Raw genomic sequence first — 11,518 nt, forward strand, 5'->3', positions numbered from 1 at the left:
AAGCTGATGTGTACAGTGGCTTTGACCTTTTTACTGACTCCTTCCCCCCCCCCCCCCCAAGGCAAACAATGCTGTCTGGTTAGAAGCACCTACCTTCCTGGGAGGCAGATCACCCGCTGTGCTTCGGTATTACATTGAATATTCAGAGACAGCGATGAGGACAGAACGTCTCTCAGAGAAACAGCTATATCTAGAAAAAATGTTTGCCAAAACAAAATCACTCAGAATCTTTGGGAACTGTCCTAAAGAAAGACACATGAAATGGAGAAACACCTACTAGGACAAACAAACCACCTGCCTGAATCTCAGAAGAGCAATGCCCACTCCTCCCCTACCCACCCTCTTGGGGCTCTGATGCTGGGAAAGGCAGCCCAGAGCACAGCCTCCCTCTCTCCCCAGGAAAGGCAGGATGCCAATGTGAGCAGGTCTCATCCCCACTCTGAAATCTAGAAATGTTATTCCAGGAAAGAGCTGCTGGGAGTCTTCCTCCCCCAGCTGCCCTCGCAGCATGGAAGATCTGCCTCAGGGACAAAGTCAAGTGTACCTGGCCACCTTTACTCCTGTTTGCTATGGAGAAGAGGTTCCATGCTGTGACGGGGCTGCTCCACCCATAGCCCCACCCCCATTCATAGGGCAGGAGTGTCAAGAGAGAAGCAGGCTGGCCCCGCCCCTGATGCTGTGCAGCTGTGCAGAGGTTGGACTAGACACAGCAGGAAGAGCTAACACACTCCCAAGGGAACTCACTTCCTAAGGGACGGAGAGTCAACGGCTCAAGTTCAAGGGTGAAAATAGTGGAGATCTTGGTAGCAAGCGAAAAGAGGCAGATAATAGCTACTAATTAAGAGAAGGCTGCTATAAATAGCTCCAGGAGGGGAGCAAGCTAAGATAAAGGTCAGCTAGATATTTACAGGGTGGAAAGAGACAACTCCAGGGCTGGAGAGATGGATGGCTCAGTGGTTAAGAGCACTGGCTAATCTTCCATAGGGCCTGAATTCAGTTTTTAGCACCTAGGTCAGAGGGTTCACAATGGACTATAACTCCAGTTCCAGGGGATCAAGGCCTTCTGGTCTCTGCAGGCATACTTGAGGGTGTGCACATGTGCACGTGTGCAAACACACACACACACACACACACACACACACGCTCAAGTGCACTAAAACTTCAAAAAAAAAAAAAAAAAAAAAAACTAAACAATTGAGGGGAATCCTCAAGGGACTGTAACAATCCTCAAAGGCTGACCTCAAAGAGGACCCCCATGACGGGGGCCTGAGTTTAATTAGATCATCTGAGGAATGGTTTCTATCCCAGGAGACTAATCCGTCATTCCTGAAACCAGCTCAGTGGGGAGTTCAAACAGACAGGCAATTACATGGGAAGCCAGGGAAGGCCGAGGAGGGTCCTGTTATGACCCCGTCACCCAGGGTGACTCGGAGCATGCGCAAGGCTGCCTCTGAAGGGTCAAACCAGAGATTGTATACTTTCTCAGAAAAACAGACTTCACTAAAATCAGCCCAGCTGAGTCAGTTAGGACACAGCAAGACAACAGCAGGCCCTGGAAGAGGGAGAGTTCTTACAGCCTGTTACTGAAGATGTCTGGTCTGACGTCTGAGCAGGACAGCAGGGGGCACCTGGGAAAGACAGCAGCAGAGGGGAATGGGGACTCACTCTGTAGACCAGGCTGGCTTGGAACCCCTAGAGATCTGCCTGCCATCTGCCGCCCCTCTGCCTTCCCTCTGCTGAGATTACCATTCCAGCTCCAAGGGGATCTGAACCCACCTGCACATACCCCCCAAACACATAAACCTTTTATTATTATTATTAATGAGAGAAAGCAAGGGATGGCGACTCGTGCCAGCGAACCAGAGATAGGATTGCCATGAGTTTGAGGTCAGCCTGCTGGAAGACGCATCTTGGGAGAGCTGGAGCCACCGAGAGGCCCTGTCACCACTAAGACCGACGGGGCTTTGAGGCAAGGGGACAGAGAGCCACCCTTGCATCTGCCTCAGCCCTCTGACCACCTCTATGTGCCCTCTATAGAGAGGGTGGGGGATAAATGGACCGGAAACTGGCAACTGCCTGAGGGTGTGGGCATTCCCCAAATGACCTCTGAAAGTGGGGCATGCGGACTGAGGAATGGGGCTCGGTATAGGAGAGAAATCATCAGGGTAAGGAAAAGGGATGTCTGAGAAGTTAAGGAGAGTTAAGGGGTTGGAATGGGGCCACGGTGATGGTCCTTGTGGCAGTTGAGAAGGTGGAATAATATTTATATATGAGCACCTGATAGGACCTTATGCAGGGATAGACATATCTAAAGAGCATTGTTTGGCTGCATTAGGGATCTAACTCAGGGCTTGCACATGCTAGGTGAGCTCCCTATGATGGAGCTGTATCCCTTAGTCTGATTTTTACTATTAACAGGTTGGAGCAGCCAGTGGCTGACAGGCCCTGGGAGGGCCCCATTACTGTAGAAGCATTGGGAAGCTGTCAGCAGGAGGGCGGTCAAGTCTGCAGGGCTCAGAAAGACAAGGGGAGGGAGAGGTAACATGGCAGGTGTCCCTCTGCAGGAGATGGCAGTGGCAGGAATTCAGAGAGTGGACGTACAATGTCCACCAAAAAGTCGCATGTTGAGGTTTGGTCCTCAGTTTGTGGTGTGACCGAGAGGCGGCAAGACCTTGAGGGTATTGACTTACGCAATGGGCGAATTCATGGGAGGTTGTGTGATGGTTGTGCAAGGCCTTGTGGGGAGGCAGTGGAGCTAGGAGGTAGGTCAAGGTCACATGCCCTGTAGGGTATACCCGGGCCCAGTGCTTCCTGGCCATTATGAGGATCTGCCACTTGCTGGCACCGTGATGTTTTGCGTCACTCAGTGCCATCAGCCAGGGACTGAGACCTTCGTTCTCCACCGTTTTCCCAGGTGGTGCCACAGCATTACACCCTGGCTAACACTCTATGTTTGAGGGTCAACAGGAACTCAAGGACCAAAGAGGTGGCCATTACACATGTCCAGTACCAGACCCCATGAGTCATAAGCCATCTGTCCTGGAAGAAGTGGTCAAGGCAAAGTGTTTGCCCAGGGTATATATGGGTGCCTGCAACAGGAAGGTGGTCCATCTCCGGCTGTGACAGCAGTGGCAGTCTTTCCAGAGTGTGGTCACAATGTCCAGTCCCTTGGGACTGTTATTCAGGAACTCGTGTGGTCAGAAACACTCTTTCAGACCAGGCATACAATGTGGTCCTCCTCCAAGTCCCAGCATGTGTCCCCTGAGGCCTTCACAACAGGAGGTGGCTCCACCTGGAAGAAAATTGGAGCACAGGCAGCTTCCGGTCCAAAGGCCCTTGACTCACGTAACCACAGATGTGGTAGCTGGGGCAGTGTCCAGCTAGAGGCTCCAGGGATGCTTCAATTTGTCCTGTGAAGTCTCTTAGGAGTGGCATAGTTTCAAAGACTGGAAACAGCAGACCAACATAGCTGTTCTTTCTGGGAAAACCAGAGTCTGCCCTGAGCATAATCACTCGGTGACAGACCCCAATCATGGTTTCAAACAACTGTGGCCCCTAATCCACACAAACTACTCACAGCTTCTATGCCCATACAGGGAGGAAACACATGGGCGTCAGAGCCAATGCCCGTGGAAGCCCTCCAGACACTTATCCCTGGGGTTTCTTGCCATGCTGTGTGTGTCTGAGTGTGTCTGTGTGTCTGTCTCTGCTTTTCTGTCTGTGTCTGTGTGTTGGTTTCCCTCTGTTGTGTGTATAATATGTATGTTTGTGTATGTCTATGTGCATGTTTCTGTATGTGTCTTTCTGTCTGTCTTTCTTTCTGTCTCTGTGTCTTTCTGTCTCTGTGTCTGTCTTTCTGTCTCTGTGTCTGTCTTTCTGTCTCTGTGTCTGTGTGTCAGTTTCTCTCTGCATCTTGTATGTCTATCTGTATGTTTCTGTATGTGTCTGTCTTTCTGTCTCTCTGTGTCTGTGTGTATCTATCTTTTTGTCTCTGTATGCCTGTATGTCTTTTTCTGTCTATCTGTCTCTCTGTGTAGGCCTGTGGTTGATGTCAAGTGTCTCCCTCAACCATTCTGCACCTTATTTTTGAGCAGGGTCTCTCACTGAACCCAGAGCTGACTTGGCGAGGCGGGTTGACCAGCAGGCCCCGGGGATCTTCTTGTGCTGGCCCTTAGGCTGCAGAAACACACCACCACAGCTGGCTTTTTAACCTGGGTGTTGGAGATCTGAACTCGGGTCCTCATGCTGTGTGGACCCAGGCACACACCCACTGACTCACGTCTGTAGTCCCCTATGCTGTTTTGATGAGAGACAGAGTGGAACTCACCTCTCGGGTTACAGAGCCCAGAAACTCAGGTCTGCCTCAAGTCGGGGGAATAGCTGTGACAGGCCTTCCTGAGCGCACTTGCTTTCTGTCTAAGGAGTTCCACTTGGCCCTCTGAAGTCACAAGTTTCTTTTGTTCAAACCGCTGGGCTGTTTTGTAGGCCAGACTTTCTGGGCAGTACCCGAGACCAGGTGAGGTACGCTACCACAGAATTCTGAATGGGCCTAAGGAAATCTGAGTCAAGTCAGTGGCAGAGGGCAACAATTCCATCTACTAGGAAAACTGAGGCAGGAGGACAGTGAGTTTAAGTTGGAATAGAGCTGGTGATTTTTTGATGGCAGAGCACCTGTGTAGCTCACCCAAGGCTCTGGGCTCAGACCCCGGTGCTGCAGAAAGTCGGTCTGAGGTGTGCGTGTGTGCAGACTTTTAAGCACAGCAAACTGGAGCCTGAGATAGGAAGGTGGAGAGTTTGAGGCTATCTCAAAAACAAACAAATAAACAAACCAAGGGCTAGGGTATGTCAGTGTGTCAGTGTTAGAGCTCTTGCCATGGCCCTGGCATGATCTCTAGTGTGGTTTAAAAAAGAAAAAAAAAAAAAAAAAAAAAAAAAAAACACTGAAGAAGAGAGACTGGCTGCCAACAGAGGCAGGAAGCAGGATGTGCGTATCGCAGCCTCTTACACAGCCTGAGGCAGGAAGGAAAGACTGACATAAAAACCCTTTGATCATGGTCTCTTGATCTCTGGAAGGTTCAATCTCATCGAGGCCGAGAGACGATGGGCGTCTGTGATGTCTGTGCTTCCTAAGACTCTAGAACATTACCAACCACGCCGGCCATCAACACCCCATGTAGGCTTCTGGCAAACTGAACTAGATCCCAGGTCAGGTGGGAGTCCTCTGTCCTCAGTGACCTACAGCAGATTCCAGGGGACAAGTAACTTCCAGAAGGCTAGCCCTGGCCAGGGGGCATGACCTCAGGTTCTACAAAGCAGAGACCACGAGGCTGTTGCACGTCCCACTGTTCCTCGTCCTTAATGCTGTGCTGGGCACAGGTTATGCTCGGTCAGTATTCAGAGGTGAAACGGACCATGCAGGAGCCAGAGAGACGGCTCAGCAGTTAAGAGCTCTTCCAGAGGATCCCGGTTCAGTTCCCAGCACCCACATGGAGGCTCCATGGAGTCTGTAACTCCAGTTCCAGGGGATCTGACACTTTCGTACAGACATACGTGCAGGCAAAACACCAGTGCACAAAAATAAATAAATCATTAAGAGGTCTCGGAGGGAGAAGTCTGAGAGTATGTATGCATATATGCATGTGTGCATGTATGGTGGGTACACACGTTTGGTGTGCACACAAATATCTATGTAGTATGTGCTAGAAGAGAGATGGGTAAAATGTTCAGCCTCAGCAGCGGGAGTCTCTGGACTCAGGACTATCATTTGTGGGCACTGATGTAAATTGAAAATATTGAGCTTTTTCTTGGAAAACTAATGAAGAATTTCAGGAGGCCAACAGCCAGAGACAAATCAGAAGCTCACAACACTGCCAGCGTCGTATGCCTGGGAAAGCCAGCCCTGCGAGGTGCAGTCCCAAGTCCCTGCTCCATGAAAACTCCCTGGACCACAGGTTTGCATCCCCCAATTCACTCTCCAATTCCCTCTTCTTTCTTGCAGAGCTAGATTCCACGCTGGCTGGCCTCATGGTTAGCAAGCATCCGTCCAGGGAGTCTGCCCCTTGCTGTGGCACTGTCTGCTCCTTTCCAGCCGTAGTGGATGCTATGCTTGGAACAACATGAGAATTTCTTCCCTGGGGAGATGTAAATGCCTACCTCCCTCTTCTAAGGGCTCAATGACAAACTAGAGTTTGGTTTCACCAAGGCTCACGTATGACCAGAGCGTGAGTAAAGGCTTGCCCACAGGAGTGTGGGTGACTCTGTAGCCACAGACTGGAAAGTCTTCACCCACCATGGTTGGCGGCTTCCCTAAAGCACAGATGGAATCCCCTTTCTCACTCTCGTTTTTCTAGTCTGTTCTTTCCAGCAGCCTCTGTGGAGATGACACTGACCTAGAGGCGAAGTCACAGTTCAACTGTGACAGTTTAGGTCTGCAATGCCTCCCAAAGCCATGTGGGTGAAGGCTTGGCTTCCTATTTGTTGCTATTGAGAGGTGGTGGTACCTTTAAGGGGTGGGGCCTAGTGGAGGGTTTTTATGTCCTTTGGGGTGTGTCCCTGGAGGGATTTGTTGGGAGCCTGACTCCTTTTCTCCTCTTGCTGCAGGCTTTCCTCAGCACTGTTCCCACCCTGATGTGCCACACAGGCCCAAAGCAGCACGGCTGACTGACTACAGGCCAAACATCTAGATCTCCAAGCCCCAGAAAGCCTCCGTTCAATGTTTATCCTCAGACATTTGTCACAGCGACAGAAAACTACCAAACACAGGCCTGTGGAACAAATTCTCCTCTGGCCTCAGTGTCCCAGTGGGAGAGTGAAAAGACTGAGCCTTTGGTGCCCAGATTCTATGATCAAGGTACATGTAAGTGACAACTGTCCTTCTCATTTCCTGGTGACACCCCAGAGAAGGCCTGACTGTGATCAATGCCCCTTGGGGTCAAATAAAGGCGTGTCCTTCTTAGCTGGAAGCGTGTCCCTCCGGCGTTAACAAACCATTAGGGTGACTAAATTCCTCACGTTTGCACTTTCGTGGGAAGCTTCCTGGGGATAGATCTCTAGTGCCTGATTCACTTTAAAAGATGCTGCCAGCATCCTTCCAGAGACCATCCCAAGGCCTCGAAGCATCCCTCAGCAGTCTCCCCGAAGTTTGCTGCAGACCCACTGGTAGATCAAACGCCCCAAATGCTGAACGTTCATTACTGACTTGGTGCCATCTGCTCAGGAGGAAGGGGGAGCTTGCCCAAGCTCTTTTTTTTCTCTCCTTTCTCATCCCAAAGACATAAACATGTGGACTGTCAGCACATGGGGAGGAAAGAGGGGGGCTGGAGATGTTTTATTTTGTAGTTTTCAAAGAAAAGGATCTTTGGTGTAGTAACTGAACATTCTGCTGGGTTGGGAATGACACTTTGGGGACAAGTTTTGCTTGTCTCAGCAGGTGTCTCTGGGGGTGACTTGGGGTGAGTCAGGACAACGGGTAATGCTGGGCCACAAAGTGGATGCCAGGCCAATAGCTTTGGCGCAGCTCCGGGTGACTTGCCCCAGCAGGGCACATATTCTCCTTGGTGCTCTGGAAACACGCATGGCTGCTTTCTTCTGAGTGACAGGGACACTGACATTGCCTGTGCTTTTTTGTGCCTCCCATTCTTTTTAAAGATCGGTGTCACTGTATTTTCAAAATGGCATATGTAGTTCATAAATGCAAAAGATTTGAGCCGCACATAAAGGCATCAAAGTGGGAATGCTCCTGCGCTCCCCTCCCTCCTCCTGCGCTCCCCTCCCTCCTCCTGTGCTCCCCTCCCTCCTCCTGCGCTCCCCTCCCTCCTCCTGCCCCTCCACAGGTGCTCACTGACAGCCTGGCTGGGGCTTTAGTGCCTTTGCACACACACAGTCATGCACGTATCCTTTAACCTAGGGTGGCCTAACAAGATCTTTAAAGGGGAAGAGGGAGGCTCAGCAGGCAGGAGAAACCGCTTTTGCTCAGCACCCATGTTGGATGCTCACAACCGCCTGAAACTGACATAACTGAAGAAATATGGAAGACATACGACTGCTCTGTAATATGGTTTCTTCCCGTAGGGGGTCCTATGTCTGTGTCAGCAACACGGAATCTCACAGATGAGACATGGGTGATCATGCTTCTGCGGATGGGCTGCGTCCCACCACTAAGCAGAAAGAGTGCTCTTCGAAAACCTTCACGCTCTGAGGAGCTGCTTGCCCTGGACTCCTTCTGAATGAACCCTTTCCTGCCTTCGCCTCTGTGACCACAACTCCTCACTGTGCTGTCTTCAGTGTGAGGAACTGGACTTCCAAAACCACGAGGGAAGTTTCTTCCTCACTTGTTTCTGTTGGCTATTTATTAGAGATACATGAAAGTAACTGATAAACCCATGGGTGGTGTGAGGGGAGTGTGTGTGTGTGTGTGTGTGTGTGTGTGTGTGTGTGTGTCTGTCATTTTCCTGCTAAGTCTTATAGTGTAACAGGTCCACAGGTCTTAGCACAACTAACTCCATGATGGAACCATGCAGCACATAGACAGTACCACCTGCAAAAACCAAAGCAAAGACCTAGTCCAGCCAGGTGGAGGTCACACATGCCTTTAATCCCAACACAAGGAGGCGGAGGCAGGTGGGCCAAGTGTGAGTTTAAGGCCAGCCTAGTCTACAGAGTGAGTTCCAGGACAGCCAGAGCTACACACAGAGAAATGCTGTCTTGATAAACAAAACAAACATAAAACAAAAGACTTAATCCATAAAAGCCCAGGAAAATCTCTCAATGTACTAACCTTGCTTTTTGGCTTCCGTAGGTCCACTTCTGGCTAACTGTTCTTGTTAACTGAAAAGTATGTCAACCCAAGATATGGCTGGGTTTGGCTTTGTTGTTGTTGTTGTTGTTTTTGTGCATAAAAGCTCACTCTGAGAAAAGCTCTAGGCTACACTGGGATCCCAAACACCCAGTGTTTCTGTTGGTTTAAGCCCATGTCTGAGCAGTCTTCTCTGGTGAATATCCCACAACAAGGTCAGGGCAATGGGAAATGACCTCCAAGTGTGAGAGATTTCCATCATCATCCCAAGAGGGAGAAGGGCAGAGTCGATGTCCAGATTTAGGACCTGGGAGGCCAAGAAACCCGAGACTGTACTGGAGAATGCAGGTTACCTGGAAGCTGAGTGCTCATTTCCTCACAATCTCAGATCCCACCACAGGGAGGCGCTGGTGAGCAAGGCTGCACAGGCAAGGAGGCCTGCCGCAGGGTGGAAGCCTGCCAGAGCCTTGCAGGCCCCGGCCTGTCTGTTTGCCCACCTGGGGCCTTGAAGGAATTGGAAGTCATTCTGTGTGTGTTCCCTTAATTAAGGGGTTCTCAACCTGTGGGTCGAGACCCCTTTGGCAAAATCTCTATCTCCAAAAATACTTACACTCCGATTCATAACAGTAACAGCAGCTATGAAGTAGCAATGAAAATAATTTTATGGTTGGGGGTCACCACAACACCAGGAACTGTATTAAAGGGTCGGGGTCGCAGCATTGGGAAGGTTGAGAACCACAGCGTTTAACTGAAGCAGAAGATAATGAAATTCGCTGAAGGAACAGGGGCAGCAAGGCTCTGAGAGGAAGGGCAGGAGACACTCCTGTGGGCCTGTGGGTCTGAAGGGTCTGGCTCAGCTGGGAAAGCGCTTGTTGGACAGGCATAAAGACCTGAGTTCCAGCTTCAGCAACCATGTAGAAAAGCCAGACAGTAGCTCATAGCTACAGTCTCAGAGCTGAGGCGGCAAAGGCAGGGAGACCTGTCCTGCTGTCCGGCTCCAGGTTCAGTGAGGGACTCTGGCTCGAAGCATAAGGTCGAGAGGGCCACTGAGATGGCTCAGCAGGTAAAGGTGATTGCTGCCAAGCCTGACAACCTGAAACTGAGTTCTAGGACCCACACTGTGAAAGAGAAAAGTTGTCCTCTGACCTGCACATGCACACCATGGCATTCCTGTCCAACACACACACATACACATACACACACACACACACACACACACACACACACACGTATTGAGTGTGCTAAGGGAAACCCATCACTGATAGGAACCAGGTCGGTTCGTTTCTAAGAAGCACACTGCCCTTATGTACAAGTTGTTGGCTTGTCATCGGAAACAAGGCCAGGTCCCCCCAAAGACAAGATCACCTCAAGTCCCTGTGATGTCTGGTCTGTGACCCAGCTCTTATTTGCAGACTAGGGACTGACAGCAGGGCACGGTGGCACAAATCTGTAATTCTAGAACTCAGGAGGTGGAAATAGGAGAGAATCAGGTTCAAGGTCAACCTTAACTACATCGAAAGTTCAAAGCCAGTCTCATCTGGATGAGATTTTTTTTTTTTTAAACAAAACAAATCAAACGAACCACAAGAATAGGAACTATGGGACATGTCTCTATTACTGTGGGACTTCTCCTTAGTTATTGCTAAACAAAACCAAAGCCATTTAAATGTATTAGGAATGCATAGGCCAGGGCAGGAGAGATGGCTCGGGAGTTAGGAGCAAGGGGCTGCTCTTCCAGAGGTCCCAGGTTCACTTTCCAGTACCCACATTACACCAACTGTTTATAATTCTTGGGGCTTCAACACCTTCACACAGACATGCATGCAGGCAAAATACCAATGCACATGAAATTTAAAAAAAATATATTTTTAAAAAAGGTTGCTGGTGGTGGTGCACTCCTTTGATTCCAACACTGAGGCAAAGCAGGCAGACCTCTGAGTCCAATGACAGCATGGTCTAGAGTGGAGTTCCAGGACAGCCAGGCCACACAGAGAAACCCTGTCTCAAAACAAACAAAAAACAAAACAACCAAAAAACAAAACAAAACAAAACCAAATAACCAGAAAGAAATAGCACAGGCACTTGGCTGCAGTGGCTGAGTTAAATATGAGGTGTTCCATTTACTAACAAGGTCTTGCTATGTAGCATAGGTTGGGTTTGAACTCACATCCTTTCTCAGCCTCCCAACTGTAGGGATTTCTGGAGCACCATATGTAGTTGTGCTCAACCAATTGCACACATGGGCAGTGAGCTGGGTTGGAAGAAAAGGTAACGTCTGGAAACTAGCGGCGGCCAACCTGCTCTCTGAGCCTAGGTCCGCAGACATGTTTCTCTGGTAGGAATTTCCTGGTTTCCCTAGAGGAGGGTGATTTGGCCAGAGTTACAGGCACAGGGTGTATGACATCAAGTTTATGTCCTGCACATGATGGCCTTCTTCAGCTCCGCTTCATCCCCAGTCATAGACCCAAACTGGGAGTTTCTGGGAGGGAGAGTCCAAAGCCTTAGCAATGAACCCGAGGTGGAGAGGGCCCTGTGGTAAAGCCCAGCCAAATCCCAGCCATCGAAGGTGACCCGCCTTGTCCCACTCACTTGCAGAAAAAAGGCCAGCTCCTAACAGACTGGAGGGGTCTCTATGTGGGAAGGAAATGATTTTAACCCAGGGCTTGGCTGGGAGGCTTTGGGGGCGGAGTCCAACTCTTGGGCATTAGCAGAGGGAAACAAAGA

The sequence above is a fragment of the Micromys minutus genome (genome assembly GCF_963924665.1).
Source record: "Micromys minutus genome assembly, chromosome: 1".
Lineage (NCBI taxonomy): Eukaryota > Metazoa > Chordata > Mammalia > Rodentia > Muridae > Micromys > Micromys minutus.